Raw genomic sequence first — 23,812 nt, forward strand, 5'->3', positions numbered from 1 at the left:
TCTTCTGCAGCCTCTTGAAGACCATCCAGAATAAACTGCCATCTAAAGCCCTCTTGAAACCATCCAAAATTAATTTCTGGATCACACCAAGCTCCTTCTGAAAATTACTCCTTTGAAGCTCATGACACAGACATCTCTGCACACAGCCAAACTGTCCTGCTTTTCTAATACTCTGAAAAAAAAGGGTTCACAGTGGAAGACTTCCAGCTGGAAGCCTCCCAGGTGGAAACCATCACTAAAGTCCTACTTCAGCAGCTGACTGAGTTATTCCCACAGGGGACAAAAACAAGAAATTAATCAACCAGAGCTACAAAGTGGCTAGTATGATGCATGGTGAGTGAAGGGGATATGTGACATATTATGTAATGACCACTTGGAACTATACTAGTGTGTCTTTCTGGCTTCCCAACATTGTTTTGCAGTAGTGTACATGCATGTGCACCTACACACAAAGTTTTTGAGGAAATTATTAAAGGACTCCAAGATCATTAAAGGCACAGAGGAATTTCAGCACCAAAACAGTGAAAGTAGTGTTTGAGAAGAGAAAGGAATTCGCTGAATGCTTTCAGCAATTTAAGAAGTTGGAGGTTTGACAACAGCACAGTTCATGAGGCCAGGGGATTTTTTCCAAGATGCTGCAGGAAGATAGTGATTTCCTGTAGCTGTTGTTTCTCTTCAAGAGGATCATGGCTCACTTGGATGTACTCTAGTCAACTCCAAAGAAAAACCACCAAAGCTGTATCAGTGAGGTGAACCTGTTCTCTACTTGGCCAGTCCCACTAGGCACCTGTTGCCTCCAAGACTTGCTGTTCTATAATCTGAACTATTATGGGCAGTATTGCCATGTGTGCCTTCAAGTTGCCTGTGAACCTATGGTGACCCTTTGAATTTCATGGTGGCAACAGGTGTCTAGCAGAGGACAGATTCACCTGACTGATATAGCTTCGGTGGCTGTTTTATAGCTCCATTAATTTCACAAGAAATACTCAGAGGTGGTTTTGCCAGTTCCTTCCTTTGAAATATATCCTACAGCAGCTGGTATCCATTAACAGTGTCCAATCCAAGTACTAACCAAGGCTGACCCTGTTTAGTTTCCAAGATCAGTTGGGATCTGGTTCATTTAGGGTATTTAGGCCTTAATGGGGATTACTAAGATAATATATATATATATATATATATATATAATTATTGCTGCACTACATAATTTTAGTTATTGTGATCCCTAAGTACAAACCTGATAACTGATGGCAGTAACTAAAAGCATGCACTATACCTGTTATAGCCATTAAAATATTTACAGTATTATATAATCATATTATATAATCGTAATAGACAAACAATAAAACATAACACATTCAACCAAGCAATCAAATTATCCTTATTAGTTCTTTCCCACACAGGTACCAGATTGTTGTTCTTCGTTGCCTCCAGGAACCCCCTGTTCTCAAAACATAATTGTGAAAATGATGGAAAGACGGATCAATTTTGCCTTTGTCAGGGGAGGAAAGAAAAGAAAACACCCCCCCCCCCCCATAACTGGTTTTCAGTTGCTGATGGACAAAGAACCTGAACTACAACAACTGGCAAAAAATAATGACCGGGGTGGCAACCTTCTGGTATTATATGTGTGATGAGAAAGAATGTTCTTCTATTAAAATTGATAAAGCAGTAGAATTAAGAAATAAACATTAATTTTAATTTCTTAATTCTACTGCATTATCACTTTTAATCGGATAAAGTTTATTACACACAGAGAGAGATATATGAATTGATATTTTGATATATATACACACACACATTTAATTTTATTTCTTAAATCTACTGCATTATCGCTTTTAATAGAACATTGTACACACACACACACACACACATATATACATTATACGCACACACATGAACTGATATTTGAGATATATATATATATATACACACACACACATCCTTTTAATTTTTCTTTCTTAATTCTACTGCATTATCATTTGTAATAGAACACACAAACATATTTATACACACTAACACATACATACATATGCATTGATATTTTGATATATATACATACACATCCTTTTTTATTTCTTAATTGTACTGCATTATCACTTTTAATAGAACACACACACATATTTAAACACACACATACATATGAATTGATATTTTGATATATACATACATACACACATCTTTTATTTTTTATTTCTTAATTCTACTGCATTATCACTTTTAACAGAACATTTATTAGATAGACACACACACATATGTACTGATATTTTTCTAGAGCTTGTTGCTGTAAAGGACCTGTTCTTTCTTTTCCCTTAAACCTTTGTCTGGACAATGGGATTATTTGCACTAGGAAAGGGGGATTTATTTGCCTTTTTCCCCCTCCAGGCAAAAGCAACAGGGGGAATCTTCCCCAAGAGTTGGAAGAATCAAACCCATGCTTTTGAATTTCCAGTCTCTGTCTCTCCATCCGACATAATAATAATAAAATTTGGGGAGAGGAAGGGGAAAAAAATGAGGTGTGTGTGTATGTGTAAAAAAGGAGAAATAAACAGCAACTCCACCAGACACCACTAGAGTTCTCCTTCTCCTAAGGATCTGTGGCTTCACCCTTAAATCCTGTTTACCCCAGAAAAGCTAGAAGTGTGGAGAGAGAGAGAGAGAAGAAGAGAGAAAAATTCAGACACAATAAAAACTCCTATGCAAAGGGGGCAATATGTAGGAAAAAAAGAAGAGGAAGGAAAGAGAGAGAGGGCAGAAAGGATTGCAAAAGTTTCTCCTGGGTTTAACTTCTTCTTCTCCTTATTATTTTTCCCTCCTTTGCCCTGCAGCAACAAGAAGGAAGAGCACAAGGTGAGAGAGAGGGGGAGAAGAAAAATTAAAAATAAAGATATATATAAAGACTCTGTTTTTAAATAATAATAATAATTTTAAGCCTGGGGAAAGAGAGAAAAGACTTTGGGTTTTGCACCTCCCTTTTGGAGGATGATGATGATGATGATGATGATGTGTCTTTTATTCTTGGTTTCTTTAATAATGGAGGAAAGGGGAAAGGAAGGAAAGAAGGAGAGAAAGCTCTCTTTTGTGGGAGTCTTCTTTTTTTAATAATAATAAAAAAATAATATGATGGAGGGTTATAAACATGGCGCCTTAAAGGGAGGGAAAGAAAGGAAAAGAAGACCTTACAAAATCATGTACATAATTGAGCCACAAAAGGAGGAAGGGAAAAGGGTGGATGATGGTTTTGTGTGTGTTGCTTTTTTAATGGAGATTAGTACAATTTGTTGCAAAAACAATTAGTCCATGATGCTGATGAATCTTTCTGATCATGGTCGGCTGTGCCAATAGGATTGGAGGGCAAGGAGCATTATTATTATTATTATTATTATTATTTTATTTTATTATTTGTCGTCGTTGCCTTTCCTTGAGAATCTAACCCAGTGGGAAATATATATATATATATATATATATATATATATATATATATATATATATAATTTAAAATATTTATATATATATATAATATTATATATAGATAGATAGATAGATAGAATTTATATTTTATATATATATGTAGGGTAGGGATTGCACTGTTTTGGAAGCAAAAGGGTGGCTGCTCCTCTTCTGAAAATCCATAATTTTTATTTATTTATCTTTTAGGACGTGGCTTTCTGGTGTAATGCGAGTTATATTCGACACCTGAGGGAAAGGTGAGACTTAAGGGGCTGAGAAATGGGGGGCGGGCAAAGTGTGTGTTTGTGTGTTAAAACAAGGCTGCGGGGAGTGTGGGGGGAGAAAACGCTTTGCGGCCTGCTTCGAACGCTGGAGCCGGGGACTCGAGTGATGCGAGAGGCCGGGGAAGGCGTCGCCTATCCCGGGCGCAACCCTAACTGTGTCTTTCCGGTCCCCCCCTCCTCCTTTGGATGGGCCTGTCGGGTTCACGAGCGGCAGGGTTGCGTGTCCAGTCGCAAAGGGAGGCTTTTGAAGCCAGGTTTGGAGGGGGAAATTGCAAATGTGGTTGCGGGGTGTGGACGCCTGAGAGGGAGGACGAAGGAGGGCGGGAGGGTCCCCTTCTGAAGGGACCTTGGGAAGGGTAAAAGGGGCTCCCACGCCCACTGCCTCCCCCCCAGGCAAGGGAGTCAGGGGTTTATTCTTTATTCAGTGTGTGTGTGTATGTGTATACTGTATTTGAGGGAGTCTTTACCCTTCATAAAATAGAAAGAAAGGGAAGGAAGGCAATATAGTCTGTCTTGGGGAAGGAACGGCACACAGATGGTTTTGTTTTTTATCATGTAATATAATGGGGAAGAGGACACAGGTTGATATATATATATATATATATATATATATATATATATATATATATTCTCATGCATAGTATCATTTAATATATTGGGAAGAAGGGGGGACAGAGGTTATTATATATATATATATATATATATATATATCATGCATAATATCATTTAATGTCATGGGAAAGGGGGACACAGGTTGTTGTTTATATATATCTTTATTCATTTTCATGCACAATATAATTTTCTTCACACATTATCTTCTGCACATTTTTCAACCCAATATTAGTTTCATTTGCCTATACTGTACAGGGCTTCGGATTTTATATTGTGAATTGCATTGTAAACATTTTCATTGTACTGTAGTAAAGTAATCTGAATTAATAATAATAGTCCTAAAAACGAACTTCAGATTTTGCTGTTCCCGTTGCCTTTCACAGTGTCAAAGACTTGCACTTCCTTTGTAGATTTTTTAAAGCATGATCAGAATAGATAGTTATATAGTTAAACCTTTAGCTTCCATTCTTCTTTCCAATTTGCTTGTCCTTACAACCCCTCTTACTGATATTATGTAATACAGTATCACAAAAGCTGTATAAAAGTCTATAATCTAAATGTGTGGATCTGAATTTAAATTTAAATATAGCATTTTGTACATCCTTTCCATGTAAGTCTCATAATCTCTGTTCTAGGTTCCTTCCTTCCTTCTAACTCTTCCCTAAAACCATATCTTACATTTTTACAAGAAAGAAAAGCGAGGGAAGGTTATAATGGAGGGGAAAGACACAGGTTGAAAAGCCCCATAAGTTGTTTCTGATTTATGGCAACCCCAAGGCGAACTATCACTGGATTTTGGCAATATTTGTTTGGAGGAAGTTTGCCATTGCCATCCTCTGAGGCTGAGAGAGTGTAGCTTCCCCCAGTGGTTTTCTATGGCTGGTCTCCTGAGTCCTAGCCCAATACTCAAACCTCTATGCCAAACTTTGTTTTTACATTATATATTTATTTAATTAAATTTGTATCCCACCTTTCCCTCCAAAATGGGACTCATGGAGCTCACATTAACACTGAATAAAATGTACAGTTAAAATACAAAGAGAGAAGATATTAAGGCCTAAATCTGGTTACTAGTTCCAACAGGAGTAGTCTCAATGAATCAGTTTCTAAAAGGTGAATCAGCACTTATGTAAATCTGATTGTTTCAATGTCCAACAGATACAGTACTAGCAATTGGATTTAGGCCTAAAACAGAATTAAAGGTGTCATCTCAAATAATTTCAGACACAATTTAACTATAGAAAAGGCAGTTGGTAACAAGACTCTTCCTCAGCTATGGATTGGTTGCTAAAATCCCCTGTCAGATTCATGTAGGCCTTACAATTTTTTCTCCAAAGAAATAATTTTCTCTAATTATGTGTTCTCTAAGGAGGCACTTCCTACCATATTTTTCTTCTTTAAAAAAAAAGCCGAAACTCATACTGAAACAAATCTAGCTACTTCACATATTTAAACTTTAATGAAAGTTGGTAAAATGCTTATTGCAAAAATAAATATATAAAAATAAGTGTAAAACAAGAGGAATTCATGGATCCTATAATAAAATAAAATATTAGGGATTTTAAAAAAAATCTCAGCACATCAGAGATAGATATTATAATTGTATTTCCAAAACAATGATGTATATGTGGTCTGGTGTCATGATAATACAAGATGCTAGATCTGGACATTGCCTCTGTTAAATAAAAGCTTAGTTATGTTTGATTTCATCCAGATGCTGAAATTCCAACCTTCAAATCTCTGCATACCAACATCTTTTGTTTTAGCTGTTCAGCAAACAAATTTTGAATGGGGTGGAATTAACAGCAAAGAATCAAGTGGGTTCTCTTGGAGCACTTGAAACTATAGAGTTTAAAGAGAAGGGAGTGGAACTAAAAATATAAGAGAGGGGATTAGATTAAAGGCCTGTGCAATTCCAGCATTGTGTTCTCACAGTGACAAACCAGTCTGTAACTGGATTGGTGGAAGTGGATTTGTATGCTCCATTCAACAAAGTCCCCTGGCCCTCTGTATATTTCAAGGGGCTATAGAATCATAGAGTTGGAAGAGACCATAAGGGCCATCCGTTCCAACCCCCTTCCATGCAGGAACTCACAATCAAAGCATCCTCGACAGATGGCCATTCAGTGTTTGTTTTAAAATCTCCAAAGAAGGAGACTCCACCATACTCCGAGGGAGCGTGTTCCACTGTTGAACAGCTCTTACTCCTAATGTTCCTCCTAATGTTAGGTGGGATCTCTTTTCCTGTAGCTTGCATCCATTGTTCCATGTCCTATTCTCTGGAGCAGCAGAAAACAAGCTCACTCCATCCTCCGTATGACCTCACTTCAAATTCTTAAACAGGGCTATCATATCACCTCTCAGTCGTCTCTAGCCCACATTGTGCTAGCTTGTTTGCAAGAATATCATGGGACAGGGGTAATGATGAAGTCTACTTGCACTTGTCTAAACATATGGATCCAATCAACAATGTTCCATCTCATATTCTGGAGTAGTATGATCTGTGAACTGTGAAGCTCGACAGTGGACTGGACTCTTTCAGAGTGTGGTGGAGTCTCTTTCTTTGATGATTTTTAAACAGAGGCTAGATGAGCATCTGTTGGGAGTGCTTTGATTGTGAGTTCCTGCATGGCAAGGGGTTGGACTGGATGTCACTTGAGGTCTCTTCCAGCTCTATGATTCTGTAGTTCTAACATAAAAAGTGTAACAATATGTATTTTATTCCCTTTTATTAAGGGGCATCCCACACTACACTGGGATAACTTGTAGTACCTGCTCCTGAGAGAACATAGTAGCCATTTCAACATCCAGAGTATGTTTCTTAATCCAGGGGTAATTAAGAGAGCCTGCTTCCTTTAAAACAAGAGTATAGAATTTGCAGTTCATTCATAAGCGTGATTGAAAAGTAGTATACATATTGAGTCTCCATTATCTGGAGTTCCAAAATCCAAACCACTGCAAAAACCAAAACTTTTTCCATTGGTGGCTGAGATAGTGACAGCTTTCCTTTCTGATAGTTCTGTGTACACAGACTTTGTTTCATGCACAAAATTATTTTAAAATAGTGTATAAAATTACCTTCAGACTGTGTGTGCAAAGTATATACGAAACATAAATGAATTTTATGTTTAGACTTGGGTCCCATCTCCAAGAGAGCTCATTATGTACGTATATGCAAATACAAGTATTCAATAAACAAACAAACAAACAAATAAATAAATCCAAAACACTTCTGGTCCCAAGCATTTCAGATAAGAGATATTCAACCTGTATAATTTTACGAGTTACCTAATCTGTGTTCAGAGCCCTCAATGTCATCCTAAAATCTTCTTTATCTCATAATAACCCCGGGAGGTAAATGAATTTGAGATGTGGAAGGGAAACAACTAACTTCCATATTGAGCAGGCATTAAAACCAGTGCTGTATCAGTTTCTCCTTAGCACCCCCACAATAATGTATTTTTATGTAGCATAAGTAGTGTGAATACAAAGTGTCAAGACTGTTAGACTGCTTTAAACATGGGAATGAATGAGGGATGGAGAACATTTAGTTGGAAAGATGTGATTGCTGCTCTGTTTCCTGATATATCATAAAGGTAGCTGGAGACATCAAATAGGAGAGAATGAGCCTGTGGCCCAGTGGATTGGGCAGGTAAAATACATGCAGACATTTCCAGGTTCAGTCTTGCCACTTCCAGTTAAAAATATACCTTGGAAGACTATTTCTACATCTTTGAATATAGCCCTTATTTATACATGCTGTGATGCTGATAATGAAATATATGGACACTTACATGTCTGTAGATATTTTGTTGAAACCCTTTTTGAGGTCTGTCACAAACCCTACCTTGACAAAGCAGATCATGTTCATAGTGGAGTGTTAGATTTAAACTTGTAGGCCTGCTTGTGGTTTACATGTAGGTTTTTTTAGTACATCTTTATTTAACTATAACAATTATTATTATTATAATTATTATTATTATTATTAACCTTTATTTATAAAGTGCTGTAAATTTACACAGTGCTGTACAAATATAGTGTATTCACATCTCCTTAACTAAAAATTTTGTCTTCATGCTAGGTGTGAGATTGCTTTGGGACAGATTTACAGCAGAAGACCAAATGAGAATTCCAAAGAGAATTGGAAGCACAAGCCAACTTTATATTAGTACAGGAAACATACTAGAACAGATTAATCCAGATTAATGGCCAATGGCCAAAAGGATGAAACTGACTAAATGTTGGAGTGAAATGGAATGGGGTTATATGTAAGGTATTTACAAAGAGATTAGCAGAGCGGTATGGCACTCTGTCTTCCTGGCACACAGGTTAGCAAAACAAAGCAGTATAGCCTTTAAAATGTTAGGCCTTGGGAAATGTTTTCTTGTTTGCATGAGAAGAATGGTATTGTCTGGTTGTATTGGAGTCTTTTAATAAATTAGCTGCTTTATAGAACTGGAAAATGACAGTCACTGAAGAGGTTCTGATTTAATGTTTGACCATGGAATATATAGAAACTGGCAGGATATCAGTTATTAAATATGTTATATCATGGGTCAGTTCTTAGTGTGCCATTCTGACAAGCCAGGGTAATCAGTTCTGCAGGACTGTGTTATTCCTTATTGGGAAAGCACAGACAATTAAATCTGCGTATGTGCATGTGAGACAGAAGTCAAGAATTCCTTAATCACACAATTTGCAGTTCATCAGTCTTTTGGGGTTTGTTACTGATAATCTTAAGGGAATGCAAGCATACATAAAGTGGAAGTGGAAAGTATAATCAGAATTATTTCTTCCACTGGCTTTCATTTTAGATGAATCCAACAGCTAAATAAATGCTTGTTTGCTTGAAAATGTTTATAGAGAACCAGATGGGTTACAAAGTGAAAATACTGCAAAATATTTTACATTTTTGATAATTAATTCTACATTTTATTGATATGTTTCTTTGTTTATTGTAATGGTTGCCTACTTTATGAATAGGCACTTGATGCCTGATCGTTGTTGGTACATGATACTTTAGCAGCAGAGAAGGGGCCGAGCATCCTGTTACTAAATGACTTCTTTCACATTAATTGCTATTACAAACCATAATTTAAGGGGTTTAAATCTGTTGTGAGTATAATGTGGGCATTAAAGAATATTCCAATCAATCATTATTTGTATCAGAAACACGATTTGTAAACCTGTGGGTGTGGCATAGTGATCTCAGTGTTGGACTAGGATTTTGGGAGATGAGAGCTAAAATACCTGCTTGGCCATTGAAACACATTGCGTGGCTTCTGCCAAGCCACCCTTTCTCAAAACCAGCAGAAAACAATGGCAAGACACCTCTGAACAAATCTTGCCAAGGAAACAACATGGTAGGTTCATCTTAGGGTCACCATAAATCAGATATGACTTGAAGACACACAACAACAATCACAACCTTGTCTTCATTAGTCCAGCAATGAAATATATGGTACAACTTAATTTTATCTTTACTTTAAATTTAACGTTTATTCCCCACCCTCCATATAAGTTATCATGATCACTTACAAGAAAAGCAATAGAAAAACAAAACAGTAACATGTTAATAGACTAAGAACAGCAGGTCTAGAAAGTAGAGGTACAGTTGGTCCACTATATCCACTATTTTTTTTTATCCACAGATTCAACCACCTACAGCTTGAAAATATCCAAAAATAAAATAAATTCCCAAAGCAAACCTTGTTTTTGCTTTTATATAAGGGACACTATTTGGGACACACTTATATAAGGGACACTATAGGGCAGGGAACCGTCTAACTAAAAAGATTGCATGTACAGCGCTGTGTAAATTTACAGCGCTTCATAAATAAAGGTTAATAATAATAATAATATTTGGGACACACTTATATAAGGGACACTATTTGACTATGCCATTGTATTTAATGGGACATGGGAATCCATGGATTTTGATATCCATGACGGGTCCTGGGCATAAATAAAAAGAACTTTGCCTAGTGGCCAAATATCATCCTCTCCCTCATTTCTATTTACCATGTAGACTATATTGTTACTGTTCCTATTAAATGGACAGATTTTGTTTTGAGGATTGTTTGGAGGAGCCTTTTTAGTCAATTCATTTCTGTAATGATCTAGATCAGTAGAAACGCTTGAGATAAATGAATGGAAAATTTCTCTGCTTCTGCAGATACAGAGTTTTGTTGGTAACAGTATAAACATTTTTTAAGTAGCAAAAAGAGTCTTCACTGATGGGTAGGCCATGTCATGATGTTCAGTTCTCCAAAAACTTTAAAAGGTATTAAAACTAATGCAGAGTAAATATTGCACCAAACAAAATGCCTTAATATGTATCCATGTCACGTGTTTCATGTTGCTTATTCATTTAGCCATGTAAGTATCACCTCCCAACCCAGTCTTGCACTTGCCTACTTATGCTGTGCATAATTTCATGTGAAATTAAGAAGAACAAATTCCTCTGAGATAGTAAAAATCAATTTTCTCTTCATGGCACTGCCTTTACAATGTGCTGTTTATTTATTTATTTATTTTTTAAAGGCACTGTGACAATCATTTAGCCAAAGGATACCACACACAAGCTTTTGGCTATTGGCTAATAGGAAGTATAATGCACAGTTACTTTGAAAGTACTAGAGAGAGAAAAAACTAAGGTTTGAATAAAGTCAGAATTTGCTTACTACTTTCTAGGACACATTTTTTCCATACAGTGGTACCTCGGGATACGAAATACCCAGGTTACGAATTTTTCGGGATACGAAAAAATCCCATAGGGAATTATTGTTTCGGGTTACGAAAGTTTTTTCGGGTTACGAAAAAACTCCGGCGCTATTTTAAATGGAGCCGCGGCAGAGCCGCGGCTTTTTCCCCATTAGCGCCTATGGCATTTCGGCTTACGAAGGCTTTTCGGGTTACGAAAGCGGCCGCGGAACGAATTAAATTCGTAACCCGAGGCACCACTGTACATATATATCACACTTTCCTACCATCAAGGAATTTCTGAGCTCCTTGGAAAGCTTATTCAAGCTTTGATCAAACCAGCTTCAGTGAGTTTGGTATTCTGTATGCTTTCAAACTATACCTTGGAACTGATGGTGACCAAAATATGTTGTTGAATTAAATCCGGTTGCTTGTTCCAGTTAGAGTAGGTCCACTGCTAAGTGTTACATTCAAGAGTAGGACTAATAATTGGATTTCAGCTATTGATGTTCTTTTCTCTTTCTCCAAGTTTGGGAGATAGATGCATCAGTAACAGATTTACTGATAAAATCACCATCTTGGTAAGAGAGCCTAAAGATTTCATACAGAAACATGTTCTACAAACAGGACCCTGGTTTTATTTACAAATGCCCACATTGTACACTTACATGTGCCAACATACCCACCTAGCCCATGTTTAGCATTCTTACACATTATTGAGAAGTTTTGTTCGTTATATGATCAAAATCTTTGTATTATAGACAGTCTCTTGGGGGGGGGGGGAAATCCTGTGTTTCTGGATCACTTCAACAGAAGGAATGGAGAAAGTAGGGGGACAGGGAACTGTGTGTAATTTTCTTAAAGTTATATCATCAAACAAAGGGATTTTTCTTGCCATTTGGATTTCTATCCAAAGATTGAGGTGTGGTAGTGTGATAACAGCTTCATTGTTTTTACTTGCAGTATGAGCTCCCTGAATGCTGATGTAATGCTAGCATAGAAAGCTGGAAAATTTGAAAACATCTACTGATCTGTCTATTAAGGATCTGATGCTTGCTAGTTCCCAAGCTACCCACCCCAGCTCCTTGGAATCCTATTTTAAAACTTAAATTAAAACAGCTGTTTAATTTATATATTAATTAAAAGTAAATTTCTTCTATGTGTCTACAGTGTAAACATTCAGAACAGAAGTGATAAAATGGAGATGCCCTTTAGATTTGCTTTCATTTTACTTTGATGAAAGTAAAATTTACTCAGTAAATCTTAAATTTTATTTTGCCAAGGCATTATAGTACTTTGATTTTCCTACTAAGTCTACAGAGCAGAATGATCTCAAGTTTTATTAGTTGCAAGTAATAACCTTTGTTAACCCAGCCTCCCCATTCTGGGAATTAGAGCTGCAGCAAGAATTTCTGTTATAGATTTTTGGTTATTTTGGTTTCTCAGGATTTACAAAAATGTGCAGAAAGTGGTATGAAATTAAGTCACGCTGTTATGTAAGCAGTTACTAAAATCAAGAACAGATTATTATTTCACTACAGATTCTGAACACTGAACAGTAAATGTTTTCTCCCAGGTAGTACAATGCTATGCTGTTCTAAGAAAGCTAACCATAGATTAGTTTGGATATATGTATGTATTCAGCATGGAAATAACACATTAAAATTTTGTGATGTTTCCAGGATTATAGAACATGATGCAATGTAGTAATAGGATGACAATTATGTATATCATCATCATCAACAACAACAACCAAGTCTTTCTGTTTGCCCGTTTTCTGTTTAATTTTATTTTTAGTTTTTTGTGGGTTTTTTGGGCTATATTGCAGTGTTATGGAAAATTTTATTCCTGATGTTTTGCCTGCATCTGTGGCTGGCATCTCGGTTGAGAGAGAGTGATTTACCTGTTAATCTGTTTGTTGGCCTGTTGGTGAATAATCATGCCTCAGGTTGGGAGAATATTTCAGGAGGATTTGTGTCTATTTAATTAGTGATGCATTGTCTGCTGGGAAACCCCCCTGACCCTTGGTGGTTTTCATTTGCATTTGCTGGGTCCTGATTTTGGTGTTTTTCAGGACTGGTAGCCAAACTTTGGCCCAGTATAGACCATCCAAAAAGGGAGGTCTGCCAGCGCCTGGTTTTGCTCCACGGGGAAGCCGCAGCCTCAGGACCGCGGGACTTCCCCGTGGTGCAAAAAGAACCACCAAAAAGCGGGTTCTTCTTGCAGCGCCATAATGACGCCATCATCATTATGGTGCTGTGACATTTGGACGCTAGGTGTCAGTTGCGTTAAAATGGTGGCGCCCATTTATACAGGGCGCCACCATTTTGACTTATGGAAGACATGCTAGGGTTACGGGACATCTGTAAGAAATGCCCCGAGGCAACCCTAGCATGTCACCAGGACGTGCTATGGCTCTCATCTGTATTGGGCCTTTGTTTACTTTCAGAGTTTCTTCTTTCCTGTTGAAGTTGTCCAGGTGTTTGTGGATTTAATTTTGTTTGGCTGTTTTGGAAGTCTACAGCTCACAGAAGGGCTAAGGAGCTGAAAATTGGCCACTGGATCTGCTGCAGTTGCTCACCTATATTAGTGGCTTAAGTATGATCAATTTTCATCAAGCATGATTAATCTTTGTATTTGTATTTGAAACTGTGGATTGCATTTGTTTTGCACACCACAGTTAAATGTTGTAGATACACTGAGCTGCCCATGGATGAGGCATTTTTGCTGTCTAGTGACAAACAGATTTTAGAAGTGTCTTCATATGTATTCCTCTTGGTAGGACTAGTTTGCTGAACTAAATTATTGTTTTATTCTATGTTGGTAAGTTTAAATAGGATGAATACAACAGACAATGGTTAGTTTTGATAGAAGGTTTTCTAGACTTAGGTCCAGAACACACTGCAGAAATAATCCAGTTTGAGACCTCTTTAACTGCCCTGACTCAATGTTAGGGAATTCTGGGATCTATAGTTTTGTGAGACATTTAGCCTTTTCTATCAGAGGGCTCTGGTGCCACAATAAACTACAATTCCCAGAATTCCTTAGTACTGAGCCAGGGCAGTTAAACCGGTCTCAAACTGGATTATTTCTGCAGTGGACCTTAGTGTACTTCCTCAGATAGATCTGAGAAAATAGATTAAGTTTTCAAAAGCTTATGCTGCAACTTCTTTTGCTCAGTTAGTCTCAAAGGTGGTACAAGACTCCTTTGCATAATGATATTTCAGACTAACATGGCTGTGTCTCTGAATTCTAGTTTTTATATGGTTAAGCATCATTTCTTCAGTAAGGATAAAATGGCACGCATGTAAAAATTGTTCAGTGGCCAGACAAGCTTTTTAGCTCTAATAATCTTAGAGTCAGGGTGACACACAAGTCTTGTAAAGGACAGTGTGGTGGTCCCCCTTCTGGCAGTTCATAAGATTTTGTTCACTGCTTGTTCATGTCAACCATTTTGATTTTTACACTTGCCTTTTTTTGAGAAATTCTTGATTGACATAACTGACAGCTAAGAAAATTGGCATATTGCTCTGCTGTTTGCATTGAATATGTCCACATGATAGCTGTAGTTGTCTCTGTTGAGAGGAATTGAGAATTGAATGTAATGGAGAAATACTGGGGGCGATCCCATGGTCAGGAATACTAAAAGAGAAGGGAGTTCAAGATGGATGGGAGTTTCTAAAAAAGGAGATACTGAAGGCACAAATTAAAACAGTTCCAGTGAGAAAGAAAAATGGGAGGTGTTGCAAGAACCCAGGATGGATGACCAAGGAACTTTCAGCTCAGCTAAATTTGAAAAGGAACATGTATAAGAAATGGAAAAAGGGGGAAATCACCAAAGAGGAATTCAAACAAATAGCTAGCATGTGTAGAGATAAGGTCAGAAAAGCTAAAGAGCAGAATGAACTCAGGCTTGCTAGAGAGGTTAAGAACAACAAAAAGGGCTTTTTTGGATATGTCCGCAGCAAAAGGAAGAAGAAGGAAACAGTAGGGTCACTGCGTGCAGAAGATGGCAAAATGCTAACAGAAGACAGAGAAAAGGCAGAATTACTCAACACCTTCTTTGCCTCAGTCTTCTCAGAAAAGGCAAAGGGTGCTCAACCTGAGGATAATGGAGCAGAGGACAGAATAGGGGAATTCCAACACAAAATAAGTAAAGAGATAGTACAGGAATACCTGTTTAACCTAAATGAATTTAAGTCTCCAGGACCAGATGAGCTACATCCAAGGGTATTAAAAGAACTGGCAAATGTAATATCAGAGCCATTGGCAATCATCTTTGAAAACTCCTGGAGAACAGGAGAAGTGCCAGCAGACTGGAGGAGGGCAAACGTTGTCCCCATCTTCAAAAAGGGGAAAAAAGAGGATCCCAACAATTATCGTCCAGTTAGTCTGACATCAGTACTAGGAAAGATTCTGGAGCAGATCATTAAACAGAGAATCTGTGAACATCTAGAAGGCAATGCCATAATCACAAAAAGTCAACACGGGTTTCAGAGAAACAAGTCATGCCAGACAAACCTAATCTCTTTCTTTGATAAAATCACCAGCATGGTAGATGAAGGGAATGCTGTGGATATAGTATATCTTGGTTTCAGTAAGGCCTTTGACAAAGTTCCCCATGACATTCTTGCAAACAAGCTTGTAAAATGTGGGCTAGACAAGGCAACTGTTAAGTGGATTTGTAACTGGTTGACCGGACGAACCCAAAGGGTGCTCAACAATGGCACCTTTTCATCCTGGAGAGAAGTGACCAGTGGGGTCCCACAGGGCTCTGTCCTGGGCCCAGTACTGTTCAACATCTTTATCAATGACTTGGAGGAAAAAATTGGGGGAATACTTATCAAATTTGCAGATGATACCAAATTAGGAGGAATTGCTAATACTCCAGAGGACAGGATCAACATTCAAAATGACCTGAATAGACTAGAAAGCTGGGCCACAGCAAACAGAATGAACTTCAACAGGGAGAAATGTAAGGTACTGCACTTAGGGCGAAAAAATAAAATGCACAGATATAGGATGGGTGACACCTGGCTGAATGAAACTACGTGTGAAAGGGATCTAGGAGTCCAGGTAGACCACAAGTTGAACATGAGTGAACAGTGTGATGCGGCAGCTAAAAAGGCCAATGCTATTTTAGGCTGCATCAATAGAAGTATAGTGTCTAGATCAAGAGAAGTAATAGTGCCACTGTATTCTGCTCTGGTCAGGCCCCACCTGGAATATTGTGTCCAGTTCTGGGCGCCACAATTCAGAAAAGACATTGAGAAACTGGAGCGTGTCCAAAGGAGGGCGACTAAAATGGTGAAAGGTCTAGAAACCATGCCCTATGAGGAATGACTTAGAGAGCTGGGGATGTTTAGCCTGGAGAAAAGAAGGTTAAGAGGTGATATGATAGCCCTGTTCAAATATTTGAAGGGATGTCATATTGAGGAGGGAGCAAGCTTGTTTTCTGCTGCTCCAGAGACTAGGACCCGAAGCAATGGATGCAAACTGCAGGAAAAGAGATTCCACCTCAACATTAGGAGGAACTTCCTGACAGTAAGGGCTGTTCGACAGTGGAACAAACTCCCCCGGAGTGTAGTGGAGTCTCCTTCCTTGGAGGTCTTCAAGCAGAGGCTGGATGGCCATCTGTCGGGGATGCTTTGATTGTGATTTCCTGCATGGCAGGGGGTTGGACTGGATGGCCCTAGTGGTCTCTTCCAACTCTATGATTCTAAGAGACTTTAAAATGGTTTCTCTCACAAGCATCTGGATGTGTGAGGACCAAGGGATGAGACGGAATGTAATTGTTGGAGCTAATGTATGATTTCACAAAATCTCACATATGTCAAAGACCACTTTCTTTCCACAACCCATGTGCCATAGTTGTTAGGATTGGCTGCTTTCTCTGCTTAGTATCATAGAACAGAAGCTCACCTTTTTAAGTTAATGTCAGGCTGGACACACCTTACAAAACATGATAATCAATGTATTGCTTAACTACCAAAGTGTCCTGCTTCTGAGAATTAATATATATCGTTCATATATAGCATGCATGCTAATATTAATTTACAATACAATACATGACATTTGTCATAAAATTGCTGCATGTCTGTGATAACTACAGATGCCTGTAGATACATGTATATGATTTTATGTATATACTGTTTATCCATGTATTTAGTAACTTGCATTTCAATTCTGATCTCCCACATATGTTTCTTTCTGTACATTGTTAGACAAAGAGAGGCTCCAGATTTTAAAAAATCATTCTAGGAAGAATCAATAGCATGGTGTGCAGCTTGGTTTGTGCTGAAAATTGGGAAAGGTTTTGGTGATTTGTGTTCCCTGTGGTTGCATATCCTCTTCATCTTGGCTTGACATTGACTACTTGAGCTCTGCCTGGGAACAAGTGCCATCTACAGTTATCCTTAGCAAACCTCTCTAGGCAGTCTTTTGAACTCCCTGGCCCTAAACTGTTTTTGAGTATTTTGTGGCTTAAAAACCATGACCTTGAATTGTTATTCTCCAAGAAGCTGGGAGAGACAAAGAGAAACAAAATCAAGAATGATGTTAAGCAGCTGGTAAGGAGAACATGTCATTGTGTTCTTCTGGGACATTTTTTTTATTTCCAGCTATAGCAAATCCTATATGAAATAGGCACTTGGGACAACAACTGGGCATCTTGGGACAGATACTAGAGAAAATTAGATCTATGTACCATATTTGGGTTCTTTTTAAAGTAGAGTAAAAATAGTAAACACCCTAAAGGCACCGGGTCCTGTTTGATCTTGGAAATTAAGCAGGGTTAGCTCTGCTTAATATTTAGATAGGAGACCACCAACAAATACTAGGTGCTGTAGGGTATATTTCAGAGGAGGGAATTGGCAAAACCACCTCTGAATATTCCATGCCAAAGAAAACCCTATAAAATTTATGATATCACCATAGGTTGACAGGTGACTTAAAGACACATAAACAAAATACTGTGGCTCTTTTTTTTTTGTTCCTACTTGTAATTAATTCAAAAGCCCTGTTGCCTGATGGGTATGAAGCTGAAGGGGAATGTCTGAAAATAAATAAGCCATTCTTAGTTAAACCATGCAAGGAAACATCTAGGGAACAAAGGTTTAAAACCAAATGAAGGCTTTGGAAATTCATTTTAAAAATGAAAATCTATGAATAAAAACTTTCTGAATGCTGACCTCCTGGAATACTGAGCCAAATCATATCTGTTGGAAACTATTGACAATATGTTGCCTTGTACATATTCCTGAAGACAGGGAAATGAGTACTTCATGGAGAGAGTTGGCTCTTGAATTATGCAAAGGGCAGTGGCAAAACGGAGATTTCCCCCTACAAGATTAGAATACGTAATTAATTGGAAAGAGGAAATCTTTTCTGCCATGTTCCCATTTCTTCACTGGCAAATCAGGTATCAAGGGAGGGCATTATTGGGAGCTTGTTAGAATATTTGCTATTTTTTCTTCTGGCAAGTTAACTTTTCCTGAATGCAGAGCAGTTATGGTTAGAGGCACTTTAGTAAATGCCCAGATCCTGTTTATAATTGGAATTGGGGGGGGGGTCTAGATTTGCTTCAATAAGTCAACTGTTTTGGCTGTTTTTCTCAGTTGGTAAAATTGAAAATACCAAACCCCCAGAATGTTCACATATTGATGGTTTGTTAGAAATACCTTGTCCTGTACAATTCGCAGTTTTAAACCTGCTGGAGAAGAGCCAAGCATATAGTAAAAGTGTGAGTGAGTGTCTTTCTTAGACCAAAACCATGAAATCCAGTCCCTCCAAGCTGTAGTGCATATTTAGGAGGCTATGAATATCACAGCATTAACTACCGTAATTTTGAATGCTTTAACCAGGATTCAGAACTTGGTGGAATGCCACTAGGATAGCTGTCCTGTTGAATATCTGCATCTCATGCAGCTCTTGAAGATGCCAGACCTTTAATATGGAAAGGTGGTAAAGAAAAGAAGTATAAGGATAACAGAGCACTTTTGGCTGGATGTTTATGCTTCTTTGCATGCAAAGAAGCATTAAAAAATCTTGTGTTTCCTATTTGTGAAATTCTCCCTCCGAGAAGAAGGAATAAAAAATAAAATAAACTCTGAGAGTGCAGTAAGTTTGTGTGTATCTATACTGGTCAACCTTACATGACCCACTAAATGATTTGCATAATGAGCCAGTGATTGCAAATTTGATTACCTGGATTTGGAGAATTATAATATGTCTAAGAGCAGGCATGAGAGAGAAACATTCCTGATGCCCTCTGAGGATGGGGAGAAAAGAGGGAAAATCTGAATGTTAGAAAGACCAGCAAAGAAGAAAAAGCACTAATAAGGAAAAGAGAGAAGACAGCAGAAGAGAAAAGGTGTTATGGCAGGGGATTGGGAGGAAAGTAAGGGGCTTCTATCCCAGTTAAAGCTGGTACTAGCTAAAGTAATAGTGCAGTAGAGCAGTGCTACTGAACAGTGCCAGTCCATGAGCCATCAAGTGCTGGTCCCTGTAGAGTTTCCATAGAAACACTTGAATCCTAGGGGCACAACTATGATACCAGACCTTGCACTTGCCAGTCCCCCACATCAGTAAGCTTAAGAAAAAGCCCCTCTTGCACTTCCCAGGTGCTCTGCAGCCGCTCCAGGAAAATGAAAGAAATAAAAATTGAATAAAATTAAGGAATAAAAAACAAAAAGTAAACACCATTAACTTGTAAGACATAGGGTAGGCAAAAGGTTGGGAACCTCTGCAATTGAGCATTGTGGTGGGAGTGGGATAGCAAATTTGAATCCAAGTGAAATTGCTTCTTTTGCCACTGAGCACACCTTCCTTAATGTGCCTGGAACTGAGTGATCATCGAAGAATTGTATTGAATGCTAAGTGATACTATGAAGTGCCTCATTTTACCAAATACTGTAGTAGCAAATGGAAAAGTTTCTCTTTCTTTTCTGTGTCATTTTTAAACTGACTTTCTGAGCACATGTATTTGGACTTGAATGTTTCCTAGCACATACAAAATTAGACCAGGATGTAAATGAATCCTGGTTATTGAATTTAATATTCAGGGGGGGGGGGGGATGAAATAAAAACAGTTAAATAGCTACTGAGAACTTGGAAGCATTATTCAGTGCTTGCTCCATTCTTGCGGTTTTGGAAATCGCGTCCCTCGCTTATGCATGAGGGATGAACGGAGGGGGAAATAATGGAGCACATGCCCGCAGTGCGCATGTGCGCATTCCCACAGTCACTCACCTATATTCCCGCAGCAACACACCAGTGGGGCTTGAATATATGCAAAACTCTGTTTTTGTGGGGTGAGTGGGTTCCGGAACGGATCCCCGTGAAAGCAGAGGTTCAACTGTATTTTTGAACCACAACCATGGTGGTTGGGAGACTCAGGGAGTTGCAGTCCAAAAGTAACTGTAATAGGCTGGGGGGATCCTGCACTTTTATCCTCATAGTTATGTTTTAAATGCGTTTTCATTGCTTTTAATTGGTGGTGTTTTTAAGAGACTAGCATATTTAATTGTTTAATTGTATTACCTTTAATAACTTTAATAACTCTTCAATCTGTAGCAACTTGGCTAAACTAGTATGTAGCCAGAAAAGGTAGCCTCCCTGTGTTTGAAGCCTTGGACCTTGTGCTGATGTTGACATACTTGTACAGTCTAATGTCTGACTCTGTTAAACTAAATTCTTATCTGGAGATCCTCTTCATCTGCTAATACATGAAGTTAACTTGTATTGAATCAGATAGTCAGTCACATCTAAATCCAGAACTGACTAATCTGACTGACAGCAACTTTCCAAGCATTTAGGTAGAGGCATGACTTGCCAATGATAAAGTTTGTTATAGCCCAGCATAGGTGAAAGACTATATATTATGTACACCTTTTTAAATCAGCTGTAGTTCACTAGTATCTCTCTTTCTCTTTCTTTATGTGTGATCTGGCAATTACTTCTGTGCTTATTTTTTACATAGTCTTTCTCAAGGAAATGGTGAACTTGTTTAAATCATGTCAGTAAAATTATTATTGAAATTGCAAAAGGGTTGGGAAAAGAAAATATAATCATGTGAAGTGAGTCCTATTGAGTAGGATTTCTGAGCTGCTGTCCTTTCGAACACTTCGTTTTAAGTCACTGATTTGAATCAGTTTTGATATGATGTAACATACTTCAAGAACATGTTTCCATTTATAAAAAGTTATAACCATTAAAAGATACTAGTATGTAACCAAATAGACCCTTTATACAATATAAGAGCAGGATCCAGTCTAGGAAAAAAATAATTAAATTTGATTTGGCATATTCTGTATACAAATGCAGCTACCTTACACTATCAGTTTGTTTGTCCATCTGGTTCAGTACAGTCTTATCAGGTCTGCACTCATTCTTCTGTGTCTTTGGCAGATATCTGTGTAGCTGAAAATATACATTAAACCAGGGATTTTATGCTGGTAAATCAGGTGTTCCATCCGTAACATAAGATCCCATTCCGTCCTATCTGTCTGTCTATTTCTTTATTTGTACCCCACCTTTCAACACTGAGACTCCGACAAGTAGTTTACAAGATAAAAGGAAATGCAGGTAAAACACCTTGTAGCTAATATACAAAGGTCCAAAACACACTGCAGAAAAAATCCAATTTGAGACCGCATTAACTGCCCTTGCTCAGTGCTAGGGAATCTTGGGAACTGTAGTTTATTGTGGCACTTATTATTATTATTATTAACCTTTATTTATGAAGCGCTGTAAATTTACACAGCGCTGTACATGCAATCTTTTTAGTTAGACAGTTCCCTGCCCTTGGGCTTACAATCTAAAAAGACATGACACAGAAGGAGAAGGGAGTGGTGACGGGAAAGGGTAAGAGGTCCAGCAGTTCCTCTCTACCTCCAAGGCCTGGACCAAGGCAGATGGACTGGAGGGAGGGCTTGGCTTCAGAATGGAAGGTTAATCATTTTCCAGGGAAAATACATACTCTCAAGTAGGATAATACATATACAATACATAGCAATACAGGAAATGGATCGATAAACAGGCAACAAAAGAACATCAGATAGTAAGCAACAATTATGCAAAGCCTGGGAAGGCTTCTCTGAACAGGATGGTTTTCAACTCCGTTTTGAAGCTGGTTAAAGAAGTGATGGCTCTTGCTTGTGGGGGAAGAAGGTTCCAGGAGTGAGGGGCAGCAAGTGAAAAGGGGCGAATCTGGGATGGGGCAGAGGAAATCCTGGGCTGAGACAGCAGACCTTGACTACCAGAACGGAGGGCCCTGGTGGGAAGGTGAGGAGAAAGAAGGTCTGATAAGTAAGGAGGGGCCAGTCCATGGAGGGCTATGAATGTTGACAGCAGGAGCTTATACTGAATGCGGAAAGGGAGAGGGAGCCAGTGAAGGGATGCCAACACAGGAGAGATGTGGTCAGAGCGGTGTGTGGAAGTGATAATGCGTGCAGCTGAATGCTGGACAGAGATTAAAGGACGGAAGTGAGAAAGAGGAAGCCCAGCCAGGAGGACGTTACAGTCATCCAGTCATGAGATCACTAGGGCATGGACCAGGATCTTGGCAGTAGAGGCGGAGAGAAAGCTAAATATCACACAAAACTAGAGTTCTCAGAGTTCCCTAGCATTGAGCCAGTTAAAGCGGTCTCAAATTGGATTATTTCTGCAGTGTGCTTTGAACCAAATTTAAGTTTAAAATAGGATTACATTATGTAATTAAAACCATTTGAAACATTAACTCATAAAATGAAAGTATAGTTGCCCCCCCCCATTTATGCAGACTTGAAATCTGTGCCCCTCGCCCGTTTATGGGTGGCAAACGGAGGGAGATAAAAGAGGGCATGCCCTCGCAGGTACCCACAGGTGTGTGCCGCCATTCAAGCCAATGGGGCTTGAATATTGGCAAGTTTCCATTTTTGTGGGGAAGGGGGTCCGGAACGGATCCCCTGCAAAAACAGAGGGCCGACTGTAGTACAACATCCTTTTAATAATAATATCAAGCCCTTTATGTGTAAAACAGTCATTTTACAAAAAGCCACAGGAGAGTCTCTCTCCTGTGTTGTGTATATGTGAAAGGTTTTCAAGCAAGGTTATTTCCTTCATGTCTAAATGTTCACCTAGAGATGTCCAGAAATGGATTTGGCAATTTCAGGCAAAACTGTATTTCTGCATGACATGGAAAGCAGGGGCCCAGCCCAGCCAAAGTTGAGCAAAGTAGTGTCCCTGTTCTTCAGTTTATATGGAGACTAAATCACAGGACTATTCTTTTAGTTAGAAGTCACAGAACTAAATGTGTTCTTTTTTTAAAAAAAACTTTGATTAGATTGTACCCTAAATATTCAGTTTATTTGAAAATCATAAACAACATTTTTTGCTATAATAAATAGAAAAATGCAGCAAACTTTCATATACAGTGGTCCTTCCACATTTGCTGGGCTTAGGGATGAAGGACCCCCGTGAATGTGGAAAAAACGCAAATAAAAAAATACTATTCTTTGTATCTGAGAGAACACCTCTCTGGGAATCTCCAGGTCATCCAGTGCAACTCTGTGGTCAACCTTAGCCAGAAGTTGATCATAAAATCATGCTGGAGGACCTACAAATGGCTATAGAAGTGTTTTCTATAGGAATCTCTAGTCAGTATAGTCAACATGTGGCAGAGTTGCGCTGGAAGACCTAGAGATTTATACAATGGACCCTATTTATATGCTAGGGTTTGTTTCCAAGAGACCCTGTGTATAACAAAATCCGTGTATTCTCTAGTCCCA

At 38.4% G+C, this 23,812-nt stretch overlaps 1 protein-coding gene across 13 annotated transcripts in view; it reads left to right on the top strand.

Moving 5' to 3' along the window:
* The first annotated feature begins 2,627 nt into the window (after positions 1–2,627).
* ZMYND11 (zinc finger MYND-type containing 11) overlaps positions 2,628–23,812 on the top strand; it is a 121,311-nt gene continuing 100,126 nt past the window's right edge. For 10 of the 13 annotated variants that reach the window (XM_042471998.1, XM_042471994.1, XM_042471995.1 and 7 more), the window contains exons 1-2: positions 2,628–2,847; positions 3,655–3,704. The gene's annotated coding sequence lies outside the window, so the exon portion shown is untranslated. Of the gene's footprint in view, positions 2,848–3,654; positions 3,705–3,886; positions 3,986–23,812 lie in introns of those variants that run through there. The other 3 variants (XM_042472000.1, XM_042472001.1, XM_042472002.1) reach the window with 3 other exon arrangements.

Source organism: Sceloporus undulatus, chromosome 6, assembly GCF_019175285.1.
Source record: "Sceloporus undulatus isolate JIND9_A2432 ecotype Alabama chromosome 6, SceUnd_v1.1, whole genome shotgun sequence".
Taxonomy (NCBI): Eukaryota; Metazoa; Chordata; class Lepidosauria; order Squamata; family Phrynosomatidae; genus Sceloporus; species Sceloporus undulatus.